The sequence below is a fragment of the Pseudonaja textilis genome, chromosome 1 (genome assembly GCF_049901715.1).
Source record: "Pseudonaja textilis isolate UNSWEBS1 chromosome 1, rPseTex1.2, whole genome shotgun sequence".
NCBI classification, from domain to species: Eukaryota; Metazoa; Chordata; class Lepidosauria; order Squamata; family Elapidae; genus Pseudonaja; species Pseudonaja textilis.
In genome coordinates, this window is record NC_141990.1 from 31,076,380 (window position 1) to 31,093,403 (window position 17,024).

Consider the following 17,024-nt stretch of genomic DNA (forward strand, 5'->3'; position numbering starts at 1 on the left):
ATTTTTTGTTGGTGAAGTGTGATTGGACACATAAGGAATTTGTCTCAGGTGCATAAGCTCTCAGTGTACATACATGCAACAAGTGATAAATCATGATCACAATCAAAATACAATTATAAATCATAAGGTACAATAAGTGATAGTCATAGGATACTAAATAAGCAAAAAACATACATAAATCATAATAGGATACTAAATAAAGGCAATTAACAAAAATCATGAGAGACAAACAACAAAGTTATTGTCATAAGAAGCTCAGGAAATAGGCAATAGAAAAGATGAAAAGATGAAAAGTATAATAGGTAATACAGTTCTATTAGGTGGTTTGACATCCATGTACTATGGATGTACTAAATACATCCATGTACTAGTATTTGTTCTTCTTATAGCCAATATTTATCTCTGCCTACAGATATGTCATATCTTATGTTTTCCTAGCCTATTTAGTGTAAAATGAAACTAATTGCCCAGCCTCACTTAAAATAAAGAAATAAATACCTGTGCTTTTAAAAATCTATTATGTCTTACCACCTGCTGCTAGTCAATGGGCTGTAATGATCAATGATTTTATTGAACAAAGGTGTGAACCTGAATATAGTTCATTTTTTAAATAAAAGAAGGTAGCAATAAGTGGCATTGGCCACAAGTGTGCTGCAGCGCCAAGGGACAGTCCTTAAAATTTTCAGTGCTGTTCCTTCTATCACCTGTTTCAGTCTAGGAGACATTTGAGAGATGATGGTTCATTTTGCAAAACCACCTTTCTAGATAGCCCCCATGCCTTCAAGCAGAGTATGATGAAAAGTAAAGTAGGGAAGGAAGGGACTGTTGAATATCACTTCCCTTTTTAAATAAGTGGATGGAATCCTTCTTTAAATGAAAATAATCTTCTATTACTTGAATGGGCTGCAGTTGGCTCTGAATGAATGGAAGTTATATAAGGATTTGAGTTAGGGACAGGTCCAAATAGAGACACCAATGCAGCCTTCTCTGGCCTGAGCTAAATCTATATTTTTTAATACACAATATACCTCCTAGCAGTCATAAACAGAGGTTTGGAAACTGTGTGAGAATATTTTTTAATATATAAAAAAACAAACAAAACAAAACTGAATCTCTCAGACATACACATAGTTTTTTAAATATATAAATAGCTTTCAAACAGATTTCTTGCTAAGGGAATGAGAAAAGGCAATCTCCTTGTAACTAAGCTGGGAGGCCAAAGTCTTTTATCCATTGTTACACCATTTCCCTTCTGGGAACGGTGTTATCAAGGGCACTTAGACTCAGATTAACCAGGGTGGGCTTCAGTTAAAAGAGGCCAATAAGGCTTGGCATTTGTTCTGATAAAGGGCACCTTACTCTGAAGAGCATTTATAAAAATAAGCATTAATTGGACTATCTTAGAAGGAGTATATGTATGCAGGGCAGGCTTAAGGCCCCCATAAGTATATCATAATTAAAACAAAAGAAACAATTCAAGATTATTATTGCCTTCCATAATTCTGTAAGCTTGGTAGAAGAGATGGCATGTCAGTCTGAGAAAGAAGCAGGAGGGAGAGCGGATAGCAAAATATACTGTATGTTGATTATTTCTTATAATTATACAAGCTGACAAGACTAATTTTAAAACCTAGATTTTTTGGGTAGTTACATATGTTTTTTCAGTGGGCATGGCCATTATAGAATATGTCTTCTTAGATAAATACTATTCTTTATAATTAGAGTCAGAATCTGTATAAAAAATTTGCATGTGGAGTGAAGATGATAATCCAGTGAATAGTGTCAAAATGGAAAGTAGGACAGTGGAAATAAATACGATAGTAGAGCTGGCTGAAAAATACACTCTTGAAGGTAGCTTCATGAGGCATGCAATTTAAAAACAATGCACATTTTGTTGTGTCCTTACATGATCCTATTCCTTATATAGTGCAGGAACTGCAATACACAAAGTAGCTGAAAGCCAGCATGGGGTAATGATTAAGGTGTCGAACCTGAACAGAGAGATTGAAATCCAAGTAGGCCTTCAACAAAAGAAACTCATTGAGCAACTTTGGACAAATCCCTCTCTCTTGACCTGACTTACCACACAAGGTTGTTGCTGCTGAGATAAAATGAGAACTACCCCAAAACTCAGATTTTCTTTGCAAATATAGCTTGCTGTCCAGCATAATCCCTATCCTATTTTATAATGGCTTTCATTTTTTCCACCTCAATTTATTTACTTATTTATTGAGATAATTTATATCTGCCATAAACATTGGTCAGTAACATTAACAATGGTTAACAGAATCCATATAAAAATAACATAAATAAGCATCCATTATAAGACACACAGAAATGCATAACACATGCATAATAAGCTGAACATAAAATTAAGAGTAAATTAACAAAACCACAACAATAAATAAATAAAACAATATTCATTGACAAGCTTTACTATCCTTACTCCCTATGAAATACTTCTGGTTTTAATAATCTTCAGAAACCTAGTAGCAGTGGATAGGTCCCACCTTCAGAGGGAGGCTATTCCAAAGCATAGGTGTAGCCACTGAAACTTCCACTCGGTGCTTCTCACTTCACTAAGATGGGGGATCCAAGAGCAATTTTTCATGAGATATATACAAGATGGTGAGTGGGTTTATTCCAGAAGTGGTATTCAGCAGATTCTGACCAGTTCTGAGGAACCAGTAGCAGAAATTTTGAGTAGTTGGAGAACAAGCAAATACCACCTCTGACTGGCCCTACCCCCATCTATTCTATGCCTCCCGAGTCCTAGCTGATCAGCTGGGTCTTGTTTGGTTGCCCTGCACAGAAGAATGGAGCTGGAAAGCAGGTTAGTGGGGTGGGAAGGGAATGGGATTTTGCAGTAACCTTCCCTAAGAAGTGGGGAGAGAATGGAGATTTTACAGTATCCTTCTCCTGGAGTGGGGTGGGAATGGAGATTTTATAATATCCTTCCCCTGCTATGCCCACCAAGCCATGCCCACCAAACCATGCCACACCTACCAAGCCACACCCATAGAACCAGTAGTAAAAAAAATGTGAATCCCACCACTGGTTTATTCTAACTGGAGGAAACAGTCCTGCCAATACCTTAGTGACAAGCCATAGTGAGCTTTATTTGGAGTTGATTGTTCAATCAGCTTCATGTCCATCTAACATAACATAGTCCAAATTATGTTGTTAGTCCAAGTTAAACTTTATTATTGAATTCTTTTCTGAAAACATGATACAATATATCTATGGCAATCAACTAAACTGGCCACTTTTATAAAACAAAAGAAAGCGGATGATTTGCTTCTTTCCCACCCTGTCAGTGTTCCAGAAAACAAATTCCAACTCCAAAACCCCAAGACAGGCATTTTCTCAACATTCCATTTTATTAGTTGTCATACTGACACATCTGGAAAACCCTGAATCTGAGAATTCCAGGTTTTCCCTCAGTAATTGAAAATCAAAGGCCCATCCCTGCACCCCTCAGTCCATCACATGGCCCAATCACCATCTGTCCCAACTGGAGACATTCCTCTAACCACTCCTTGACCAGGTGTAGGATGACATGACCTTGACTGAAAAGAAGAATGCTATTATGTCTAACTACTCACACTCTATGAAATCCCCCCTCCCAATTTCCCAGGCACAGGAATGTGGCAGCTTGGAAGCTTCTGGTGCTAATATGGCTTCCAAGGCTGGCATGCAGGTTTTAAATTAAATCCTTTGTGTTTCCCAAGCTTTTAATCAAAGTATTCATTGTGAGATTTACTCCACTTCCCACTAGTGCCTTCATCTGAGCAATATAGATTGAAATCCAACAAATCAGATTTTTCAAAGTATAATATTCAACTAGCCAGCTCTTTGGTTACAATGTCCCTTTTTTCTTGCTATATCCTAAATTTTAGCAAAAAGGAAGAGTTAAAACATATTTTGTTTCCCCAAGTCTACTCAGATTCTTCCCATCTTTGATGTTATATTCAAGATTTTTTCAAGAATCACCATTCATTCCTACAAGACACAATTAATTGCCTTATGTTTGGTACTACAGTATATTGGTGTTGGGTCTGTTGCAATTGGCAAGCATTAACAGCTTTTCAATTAGTTGTTCTGGATATTTTTTAATAAATGTTAAGACATGTAAATATAAATAACACAGAGACCAAAACATAACAACATAATAACTGTACACTATGGATCTGTGTATCTCTCATAAACCACAAATTATACTTAATTAAAGTAATCAAAATAGTTTTAAGTTTCATTTGATTGTCAATTAAATAGTTTCTAAAAACAAAATAACAAGGACATTTGTCTATTCTCTCTTTTTTCTTTGAAAAATTTGTATGTGTTTTTCCCCAGTGTACTTATATAGAGCTATAAATGAGGCTTCTACACCTAAGCTCAGATCAGATGAATGGTTTGTGCTCCAGGGAGCTCATTTCATACGTGCCTAGAGTGAGTTGGAATAGATGCACATCATATCTTGATGAAGGGATGGAGCACTAATCTCCCTTGCCAAGGTCTCTCTCCACCTTTGCCTTTGTCATAATTTGTTGATAACCTAAGTTCCAGGAAGAACAAATATCACTACAAACTCAGAAGACGTACCAGTAGATAGCCATATTTATACTCATCTATGTGTCGCTTGACAAGAACAAGAGGTAATGAGCACATCAAGAAGTCCTAGAATGGGCACTGCCATGGGGTGTTGAACACCAATGGAACTAGTGAATCAAGTGATGTTTTACCATTCTGTGGTAGTCCTTTGGGACTTATCCAAGCAGCAATGAGCCTTGAGGTTAACTCTATTAGGGGTGGAGCAGAGAGTGAAACTCCTGATTCTGTCATTCAATAGTTGAAAATAAGGACTGGATGAATGGTAGAATGCTAGCAACTGCTGACTTTTCTTTAAAGCTGAAAGATGAAAACTATTATGAACTTTAATTTCGAGCAAATGCTGTCTTTCAAAAAATAAACTTGATACAAAGCAGATTGTCATTACAGCATTTCTAAATCACATAGTATTAGGCAGTCAGATTAGAATTAGAATTTTTTATTGGCCAAATGTGATTGGACACACAGGGAATTTGTCTTGGTGCAAATACTCTCAGTATACATAAAAGAAAAGATATATTCATCAGGAGTCATCAGGTACAACACTTAATAATAGTCATAGGGTACAATAAGCAATCAAATCATACTAGGAAACAGGCAATAAAAATGGTTAGGATACAAGAAACAAAGTTACAGTCATACAGTGACAAGTGGGAGGGGATGGGTGATAAGGAGTGATGAGAAGATTAATAGTGGTAGTAGTGCAGACTTTGTAAATAGTTGGACAGTGTTGAAGGAATTATTTGTTTAGCAGAGTGATGGCATTCAGGAAAAAACTGTTCTTGTGTCTAGTTGTTCTGGTGTGCAGTGCTCTATAGCATTGTTTTGAGGGAAGGAGTTGAAACAGTTTATGTCTGGGATGTGAGGGGCCTGTAAATATTTTCACAGCCCTCTTTTTGACTTGTGCAGTAAGAGGTAAACCCAGACCTGTGACTCCCAAGTATATAATTATAAATAGCACTGTTCCAACAGTTGGTGGGAATGGAATATGGATACTTAGACCATTGTATGAGATAAGGTTGTCATCATCATCATCATCATCAACATCATCACCATCATAATTGGCTAAGGTCAGCAGGGTAGAGAAGAATGGCATAATGAAGTCACTAAAGAAAATGGACTTTTTTACTCCATTTTTAACATATTTAGAACACAATGGGATGATGTCCTGTTTACTGTTTGATGCTACATTTCAATGGTACAAACTGACAACAAATGTTTGGGTGATACATGATACTCAAATTAAGAATTGTCCAACCCTGTTTGCTCTTCGTTAGAGAGTCAATGAGAAAAGGAAGAGTATTTCCCATTTTCTTCAACCTAATTCTTTTAAATGGAGATTTTGAGCTTAGATTAAATAACTTCAACACATATTTGTTAGATTCCAGGTGATAGTTATTCACATGGGTTGAACCATAAAGTTCTTATTCCATAAAAGTGAATTGTGCCCCTGTTATTATTTATTCACTTTTATTTTCTTTAAAGCACACTTCTATGATCAGTTTCATTTGATGTCAAGAAAAGCATAATATATCCCTAACACTACTCTGAAAGTGTGTCATCATGCTAACTATTGCCTTTTCTCTATGCTCTCTTCCATGAACAGCTACCATGATTGCTCCCACTCTTTTGCTGTCATCGGCGTTTAATCAAACTCAGCAGCTGTTTATAGCAATTACTATAAAGCAATAGACATTATCCTTTAACTAACTGTCTTATTAATATAGGTAGTTACACAGCTATTTCATAGTTAGTCTTAAATAACTGCCTTTAATTATTTTATTAACATAAATAACCATCTCAATAAATTTCAATTAAATGCACATGCAAGAAACAATTTAAAGCATCACACTAAATTGCATCTGGTTACTGTCGTTTAAATTAATGGCACTACATCGTTCAGTTAAAACACAACCTTAAGTTATTTGGGAAAATGATTTTTTTTTTAATTGGAGAGAGGAGAGTGAGGTGTTAATGGATTGGCAAAACTAAATGTCATCACTTGAGAATAAGGTTCATCATGGTTTTTATATGTCAAACATTTTGTTTACCAAAATATATAGAGGGTGTGATTGCTTTTAACTTGACTATTGGAACTAAAGTTTCAATGATTTATATTTCATTTTGACCTTAAAATATTGCTTTCCCACTGATTTGTGGGAATTGGCAAGATGCTGCTGACAGAAAAATCATTTATCTTGAAAACAAATATGTATCAAGATTTTTATGCCTTTCTTTTTGTTCCTTCAGATCAGTTTGCTGAAGTTTCTTCTCCAGAACGTTGCTGCTACATTGCCACCACTAGATATAGTTTTGCAGCTATCATTCAAGAAGATTCAAGTGACATATTTGGAGCAATAGGGAGAACCTAATTAGAACCTAGTTTTCCACAATGACAGACTGCTCTTTGAACTACTTATTCAAATGTGCTCCTTTCTTTGCTATGCCACAAAACATGACAATATTCTATAAAGTTTTACTTACTTAAGTGTCATTATTTTAAGTTCAATTCCTGGTAACTGATAAACACCCACCATCTGGATTTCTTTTTGAACGAAACAATTTCAAAGAACAATCTAGTAATATCTTTTAGGTTACTGAAATAGATTATGGCTCTATGTAGAACAGCAACAACAAAAACATGCCAAATTATCAACTGGTGCAGGTGTAAGATATCCACAGGCTTGTATAATTTCTTGGGTTTTTCTTCCCCCCTGCAGCTACTTCACCTTCCGATTTCTTTCTGTAATATGAATCTTTTCTAAGCAATTCACAGATTCCTTTGTATTTTTATTTTGTGTTTTATTGTGCCTTATCCCTCCCCAAATCAAACATGCCAATAGCATTTTAAATAAAAAAAACCCATAATCAATAAACTGTCCAAAGGTATGCATACTTAATGAGACATTTCCTATTTTCTCACAGATTTAATCCTATCCTTTAAAAAAAAGATTAGAAAGTTCAATATCAAGAACTAATTGTAGACAACCTTCATATATAAATATAACTTAAAGGTAGAATTATTGTGTTATATGCAAAAGAGCAGCTGTGATCAGTCACTCTGGACAATTTAACTATATAAACTAATAACCCAATTTACTACCAGATACATCCAGTACTGTTAGAGTATTAGATGTCCAGGAGGGACAGAGTAAATTCCAAAGAAGAAACTTAGTCCAATTGTTATGTGTGAGAGAAAGACAGTAAAGACAGCCCCTCCCTAAGAGATCACATTGTGTATTGTATATGGAGATAGTAGTGTGTTCATTCTGTTTATAGGTGTAAAAAAAATAAAGAATTCAGCTTATAAATATCACCAAGTGTCATTCTTGGTTTTGGTCCTAACAGTTAAGGATAGTTTCTGGGTATCTTTCTATACCTTCTGATATCTGTTTAGGCATCAAGACTGGCATATGGAAGTTGATTTTCTATCAAAGTTCATAAGATGATGCTCTATAAGGCTTCATTTTGATAAAATTCAGCAGCATTTGAAAGAATTAAATCATTCCAGGAACGTTTCCCACCTGGTCATAGTTTAAGAGTGGAATTCTCTAAGGAATATAATATATAGAATAATATGAACTTGATAACTTCATATTTTTCTCTCTCCAGGAATATCTGAGAATCTTCTATCCATTGAAATCTTATTTAAAAACCATTTGACTTTTTAATGAATTCTTCAGATGCTTTACAAGAAATTGAATTTTTAAACCGACTCTATAGGTTAAGATGAGTGTGGGAGAGGGAAAAAAACTTATCCAAGTATCTCCAAGAAATACAATTTTTTCAATCTTTCTCAAAAACTTCTTAGACATTTTACCCAAGAAGAAATCTCTGTTTGCTTCAAATCTTTCTTTCCATGAAATTCTTGTTGCTTCTTTTAAAACAAAGCTATCACCTTGAATGAGTTGTTGATGCTATAGGCTACCTTTAAATCTTATCAGTGCATCTTTCTTGTCTTTTGACATATATGCAATCCCTGGAATCCAGAAATCTCTGTATTTGGACAACTAAATTATTACTTGTCAGTTCAACCTCAAATGAGAGACAGATGTTTTGTTTCAGTAATGTTCCCTTCAGAAAGCCAGGCTTACTTTCTTGTTCTGCCTACTTGCTTCTTCCTTGCATATTCCTGACAGTTCCGGTACATGCCTTAACCCAGGGAACTTATATATAATCTTTCTTAGTCTCTCAATTAAGACTGTATATTTTAGCATTTTAAACAATGGTTGAGCCATGTGACTATCAGATGTTACATTGTAAAGAATAGAAAAAGAAATTACTGACAATGTAAATATATTTGGATGGAATCTGCATGTTAAGCAACTTTCCTTTGAAATATTTTGTTGCAGAATTTTTAAGATCTTTTAGACAAATTCTTGGCATTAACTGGATTGATATTACATCTCTTTGTTCAATGTTACATTTCTTCCCCATTTCTTAAATATTAGTTAATCTTACTAAAATGTGTTTTTCCTTTTCTTGGAGTTTTAATAGCAGTTCTACAGCCTTATCTCTGAATATGATTCACTTGGGTTTGGGGCAAAATATAGAGATGGAATGGATCACACCTGTAGATAAACGGTTCCCCACAGACTCTCAGAAATTTTTGATACTTCATTGCATTCTTCTGGATCAATTATGAGCATTGGGAATGGAAGGCATAGTATGTTCTATTTTCTTCTTTCTCCATGGGCAGTTCCAATTGGTATTGTTCATAGGGAGAGAGGTCAAGCCCAAACAGTATCAAAAGGCTTGATACTTATAGCCTTCCCCCAGATAACTGGTTTGATATAGGCTGTTAAACCAAAGGTGGTATTCAGCAAGATTCTGACCAGTTCTGGAGAACCGGTAGCGGAAATTTTGAATACTTCGGAGAATTGGCAAATATGACTGGCCCTGCCCCCATCTATTCTTGGCCTCCCAAATCCCAGCTGATTGGCTGGGTCTTCTTTTGTTGCCCTGCGCAGGAGAACGGAGCTGGAAAGCAGGTTAGTGGGATGGGGAAGGAATGGGATTTTGCAGTAACCTTCTCCTGTCATGCTCACCAAGCTACGCCCACCAACCTATGCCATGCCCACCAAGCCATGCCCAAAGAACCGGTAGTAAAAAGTTTTGAATCCCACTACTGTGTTAAGCTATATACAATTGAGAACCACTGTACCAGAAACATAACTAAACATGCATGTGTCAGATCAAAAATGGTATTAGATACTCCAAGAATATGCCAGAGTAGAGCATGGAACTTAATGTCTCCTGAAAAAAATGAAGAAACAGAACTAACTCCTGAAAATGAACCATCATAGTTTCTGCAAAGGTAAGCCTTGTCTTATGAAATCTTTTTAAAAAACAAACTTTTAGATAAAGTGATTCAACAGACAATGCCAACTTTTTAAACCTCAAAGCCATGAGACTACTTAGTAACCAGAAGAGATGTACCTTTCAGGAACTGGTAACTGGGAGAATAAGGGCAATTTTCAGTCTGGAAAGATGCGAAAGGAACACCTTCCAGGAAGCAGTATTGGAAAGATTACTTTTAAAAGTATTTATACAGTCTGGAGTTAGATATAAACATTGATGGGGCAAAGCTTTCTGTGATGTCAAATTGTTCAAAGTTAAAATGTAAAATTCTTCAAGTGAAGTTAAATATGTCATCATTTTATGGACACATCCATGCAATTATTTTTCAGGGGGGCGGGCAAGACTATCGAAGGGGAGGAATAAAACTGTGGAGTCTTGAAAGAATAATAAGAATCCTTTGAGAATAGTAAGAATCCTTTGAGTTGAAATAGGTCCTTGTGATTTCCTGTTCATCCACAAGTTGCCTGTACGGGGAGTGCATAAGCACACCAATTGTGCCTGCCGTCCTATTTTTTCTTTTTCTTTTTCTTATACGTATCCATCTCATGTATTCATAACTATGTTTATACTTATACCTGTTATCTTGTAAGCGATTGAAAGATCAAATAAATAAAAATAAATAAAGTTATTTTCTTGGTTTCAAGCAGAGGTGGTATTTAGCTGGTTTGGACTGGTTATGGCAGACCAGTAGCAAAAATTTTGACTGGTTCGAGGAACTGGCAAATACCACCTCTAGCTGGCTCTGCCCACCTGCCCCACTCTTACCTCTCCTATATTCTGTTTATTTGCTCAGCTGGTTCGCACAGCAGAGCAGGTTGCCACACCCCAGCTGAGCTAAAACATCAGCATTGAGGCAGAGGGCAGTGTCTGAGCCCTGCGTGCAGAGGCGCAAAGCCCGCATTTGGCACGTGTGTGTATTACGTGCCTGTACAGCTCACCAGCATTGATACAAAGAGCGGTGTTTGAGCCCTGCACACGTGAAGCAAACTCTCCGAACCGGTAGGAAAATATTTTGAAACCCACCACTGGTTTCAAGACACATTTGCTATTGGCCATTTCTGGGATGCCTTGTGGTCTAGTTTTCAGTATTGGGCTTCCTAATGGTATTCTCTGCAACCAATTCTGTTTAGTTTTTGTTGTTGTTTCTTTGCTTTTGTTACAGCAATTCCATAAAGCTAATATCACTGGGACTTTTCTTCCTGGAGCAAAGTTACATAATGGGAGACATAAAAGTGAAACAATAATAAGAAATAAAAAAAATATAATACTATGACTTGGCGATCAAAGTTGAACACTTATGAAAAAAGAAATCTGCAATTCATATTTCACTTGATTCTCAGTGACTCCTATTCCCTCTACCAGTTCTCAAAATAAGTTTAATATATATTAATAAATTGATTATTAAACTGATTAGAACAGATAGTTCTACAGGTAGTCCATGGTTATAAATCATAAAGGTTGTAAATTTTATTACCTCTTTTGTGCCAGTCATTCATATGTGTGTGTGTGTGTGTGTAGATTTTCATGGGTACAGGTATGCAGGTCTTGGCGTGTTCAGGTCTTTTCCCATGTAAAATTGAGAGTATCTTGGTGATGTTTCGATGAGGTCCCACTCGCCATCTTCAGGCGGGTGCTTTCGGCTTCATGCTTCATGCTTTTTTGCTCGCACAAACATATTATACAGTGGAGTCTGGGCAGTTCCTGCATAATTTCAAAGTACAAAGACAAAAAGTCAGCTATCACCTTTTGTTTCAAATGCATATTGATAAAACTCCTGCCCCTGACACACACACACCCATCCATGAGTGGTATGATGCTGAAAATGAACAAACAAGAGAGAGAAACCAAGGGGGGAAAGCTCCTGGAACAGCTTTCAGCCACAGAGCATTCTCCAAGAACTCTGTCCAAGAATAATCTAGTAAAATGTGGACAGAGAACCATTGACCTCAGCTTTTCCCTGAACATATGCAGCTCTGATCAGTCTGGAATTTCAAGAAAAACAAGGTCTTGAACTCTAATCCTCAGACACATAACAAAGCACACTTCACAGCTGTGATGCACAGCAACTATCAGCTTGGAGGACTGAGTAGGTCCCAAGACAATGCCTCTTTTATCACCCAGAGGACAAATATCTAGACAGCAATATTTTCTGCATGAATGCACCAAGCATCTCGCAGAACTCCAAACTGAAAGGAGAAAACCCAAGCTGAGAGTGTTTGCTGAGTGATCATTTTAATTTACTACTTAATGTAAATCTAAATGAACTGACACCCAGTTTGAGATGGACAGAAAACAATCATCACAGAGACAAAAAAGGAAGAAAGGGGGGGAAAGGAGGGGGTAGACAGAAAGAGGGGGGAAGAGAAAGAGAGAGAGAAAGAGAGAGAGAGAGAGAGAGAGAGAGAGTTAATATTGCAATATCATCTGAGTGGCAGAGGTTTAAGCAAGTTTAGCAATGATGCTGTAAGAGGGAGGGAGCAATGGGCGGGAGTTCTGTTTCTGCAACTCGATTTCCATAATAAGTTGTGTAATTTTTTTTTTCCACGGTTGATTTATTAAACTGTGGGAACAATGGAGGGCCAGAAATGGTTGCTGGGTATGAAAACATTTCATTATGCAAAAGCACAAATAGCATTATCCCAAAGCGAAAATGATTTGGGACTCTACTAGACAAGATGCTGGTATCAGAAGGAGGGGAAAATGCAGGTAACTTGACATTAAGTTGGAACATTCATTCTCAATTATTCTACATTGCAAGTAATCTTGGTGGGAACAATAGATTGTGTGTGTGTGTGGGGGGGGGAAGATTTGCATTCTTCATTGTGCATGTCTTTGTCAGTTGAATTAGAGAAAAAAGGAAGCATGATTTTATGTGAAATAAAGGGAAATAAAACATATAATGCTTGGCCCCAAATTCAGCCTTTGTTATGAATTCATAGCCTCTGCAGCAACATTTTAAAGCTTGTTTGTAAGCATGCTTTGTTTTGTAAAGGAATGTATTTATTGAGTTATCTATGTAAATGAGTACCATATGCTTAATAAAAATATTAAAATGACTGAAATAAAAGGTATAACAGATACATTTATTAGAAATCAGTTGTAAATTCATTTTTATTATTAGATTTTGAGTTTGGTTAGGCCAGTAATAGCTTGGTTAATTCACAACTCCAACAGCATGTACACTAGTTATTCCTTTGAACTGTTTTTAATTCATTTTTCTCTTGTTCCCATTTTTAAAAAATATGACAGATAGTTAGAAGCTGCAGTCTTATGACCCTATGATCCATAGATAAAGAAAGTGGGCTAATTTCAAAAAGAAAAAAGCATCCACATTGAAATTTAAAATACTTTATGACCACTGCCATTTTGTCCATGACAATAGCAAAAAGAAATGGGAAAAGATATATCAAAGCTGATTTATTTTTATTTTATTTTGGTCAACTTAGCAGGGGTGGGATTTTACCAGTTTGCACCTATTCACTAGAACCAGTTGTTAACATTCTAAGCAGTTCAGAGAACCGGTTGTTAGAAGAAATTACTGGCCTAATCCTGTGAGGAAGGCAGGAAGGAAACATTCTTGTGTTGCTTACAGAAACTGCCTTTCCGTTAACCCTTATTACATTCTTGGCAGGACTAGACTTTCTATCTCAGGAACTTCTCTGGAGTTTTTTTTCCCCTCCTTTGCTGGTACTTTTCTTGTGTGGCGTGACCATTCAAAGTTACAATGGCACTGAAAAAAGTGACTTGTGACCATTTTTCACACTTATGACTGTTGCAACATCCCCACAGTCATGAGAGGCCAGGTGAGGAGATGCATGCCTCAATGTGAGTGATATTGAGTTGGCCACATCCAGCCAATAACATGACCACCAAGCCATGTCCACCCAGTCACATGACCACCAAGCCATGCCCACCACCTAAGCCACACCCACAGAACCAGTTGTTTAAAAATGTGAATCCCACTCCTGCAACTTAGCAATAGCATTTAGACTTACATACCACTTCATGGTGCTTTACAGCCCTCTCTAAGCAGTTTACAGAGTCAGAATATTGTCCCCAACAATCTGGGCCCTCATTTTACCAATGTTGGAAGGATAGAAAGCTGAGTCAACCTTGAGAACTCCTGGCAGTGACCAGAATTAGCCTGCAATACTAATACAGAATTAGCCTGCGATGCATTCCAGCCACTGCGTCACCACGGCTCATATCAAACTTCTCATTTTCCCCAGCTTGACCAGAGAAAAGCGGATGGGATTATCATGCCTGTGGAGTAGGTGAATTCCCATGTTGTGCCATGCATTTATGAAGTCATAGTCATCCCCCCAATGTACAGATCTGCACATGCCTCACTGCATTGTACTGCATAAACCATGTTGCATGAACATTTGAAAAGCTCAGGAGGATCTTCAGCCAACACAATATATGAGCCCATTTTAAACCTAAGGCAGAAACTTGTCCACCCAAAGGATACAAACTAAGCAATGTGTATTGCACTGCTCAGGTGACCCCGAGTACACAGATAAACCTCCAAGTGGCCTCAGTGACACTCTAAAATAATGCAAATGACTAGCTCTCTGCAAGGAATTTAAATCCTTCCATTCCTCACATAGACATTAAAATAATTTCAATAGCATCCTAAAAACTATATAGATCTAGTTTTCAATAATTCAGGGGAGCCCTGCTTCTAAATATTAGTGCAGCACTCTCAGTTTATTTATTTTATTTTTGCATAAAATGAAAAAATGTTCTTGTGATTTATAATTTTGATGATTAGACAGAATAGATTAAACAATAGCATGACATAACCTTAGAGAGGGGTTAAATATATATTTGTTCTTATAATGGCTGTGAATATTGGAAGCCGCTTTTTATATTTTTTCTTTCTTTTTTCCAGTTTTTTTTTGCACTTTTTGCTTTTACTTGGATTTTTTTCTTTTTTTATATTGTGTTCATTTTTATCTTGTGTAAATGTGTGTGTAAATGTATGTATGTGTGATATATATATATATATATATGGCATTCAGCTTCGTGTGTTTGTGTCTGTGTTTATTGATCTTGGAGTTTGCTATGTTCTGCTTGATTGGTGTTTCTAATATCTTCTGTCTGTTTTTTTGGCTCTTTTTGTATCTTGATTGGCTGGCAACATTGTGTTACTTTATTGGAGGCCTTTAGTGCAGCTTGTCTCCAGGTAAATGGATGGCTATCATTAGTTAGGAAGCTAGGTTTCATCTGGGTGCCTGGTTGGGGTGTGTTTGAGCTGGAGGTATCAGGGGGATCTGTCTGTGCCCAGGTGTTTGCCTGGCTTGTGGTGTGGAGATTTGTTTGTTTGTGAGTGCAGGCTTCCAAATGATTGACAGTCTTTTTTCAATCTCTATGGCTTCTCTGATGATTCTGTGGCTGGGGTTTTCCATAGTGGCTAGGGTTTTGGTGCCATTGAAGTTGATGCTATGCCCTGTGGCTTCCATGTGTTGGACTAGTGAGGAAGTGTATTCCAGCTTTTTGACTGCATTTTTGTGTTCATCCAGGCAGGTACTTATTCATCTATTGGTCTGTCCAATGTATGTGGCTGGGCATGATGCACAGGGGACTTCGTATATGCCTTGGTTTTCCAGGTCAATTTTATCTTTGGGGTTTCTAAGGATGGCTGCTATTTTTCTGTCTGTTTTGAAGGCAGTCTTGATGTGATATCTGTGTAGTATCTTACTAATTTTGACTGTAGTACCTCTTATGTAGGGCAGGACAGCTGTTCCATAGGTCTGTTCATCTTCTGGGTCTCTATTATGTCTCAGTGTGTTTTTGTGGATTAAGCCAGTGATTTTGCTTTTGTGAAAGCCGTTGACTTTAATCAGGGTGCATAGTTCAGTCTTAATGTGTGTCTTGTCTGCCAGGCGTTTGGTTCTAGTAATTAGTGTTTTGGCCATGGAGTTTATCTGTGCTGGGTGGTGGTGGGATTGGGCGTTGAGGTAGCGGTTAGTGTGTGTTTTCTTCTGGTCAAAGCTTTAATAAATGGCTGAAAAGAACAATAAACAATACTGACCAAAAGAAAACTGTTTTGGTAATGTGACTTAGGGCAATAGGAAATATACACATTTAACTATTTAGCCTTCTCTTATCTTATGCTTCTGCTGGCTTTTTCTCCAAATTGGTTTAACAAAACCCTGTCCAGGTTGAGGCACTTTGGCAACAGTGGTTTTTAACTATACATCTTCCAAAGTCACTGTATGAGTGAGATGGATACTCTATATATTTGATACCTAAAATAAAGGAATAAATAATGAAACATCCAGGAGCCAAGCAACAAGCTGGGAGGATTCAATCTTCTGCCTAAAATAAATAAGTTAGATAAAGAATTGTTGTTCAGTCCCAACTGCAGGATGCTATGTCCTCCCATTAAATAATTCCCCTGGTGCTATGCCCTCCCGTCTTTTTTTTTTTCCAGGAAAGTTATTGCCAATCACTTTGCCTTTTGTAGGTGAGTCTTCCTGGACAAATATAGTGTATTTCATGCAAATATAAAATGCATGAAATTAAGCTAAATCTAAATATACAAGGTTAAGGTGCACATGTTTGCTGGTATAATGATAATTTTTAAAATAAAATTTCCTTCTAATAGATTCTATAATTCCCTTTATAAAGACATGCTAGCACATAGAACCTACTTAGCTTGAAACAAACCAGAGTTTTTTTCAATTTATTTTTTTTTTGTTCCTGAGCTAGATAGTTTTTCCTACTGGACTTTTTTTTAATGCATGGGGAAACCATTCTACTATATGAATTGAAAATGATAAAATAGTAGAAGAGAAAAATGCATGTCCAGATTGTTATGAGGCTGACCAGGGGATTAATAGAAGATAACATTCTTTATTTCTGCTCTCTGGAAATATATATCTACTCATTCTGGCAATACAGGAACTGGGCAGTAGATAAACTCTAAGTTCCAGCTATGCAGGCCTGCTAACATTAGAGAACCATTAGATATCAATAAAGATGCCAACAATCCAAACTTTTTGCTGTCCTCTGGTGTTTATGTAGAGTTTTTCATGTGTCAAAATCAT

The 17,024-nt window shown here is 36.7% G+C and overlaps 1 long non-coding RNA gene across 2 annotated transcripts in view; it reads right to left on the reverse strand.

The window, feature by feature from the left end:
* Window positions 1-17,024, reverse strand: part of LOC148127556 (uncharacterized) — a 76,609-nt gene that overhangs the window by 27,128 nt on the left and 32,457 nt on the right. For both annotated transcript variants that reach the window (XR_015742987.1, XR_015742986.1), the window contains one exon: window positions 11,444-11,670. This is a non-coding gene — a long non-coding RNA (uncharacterized LOC148127556). The remainder of the gene's footprint in view (window positions 1-11,443; window positions 11,671-17,024) is intronic.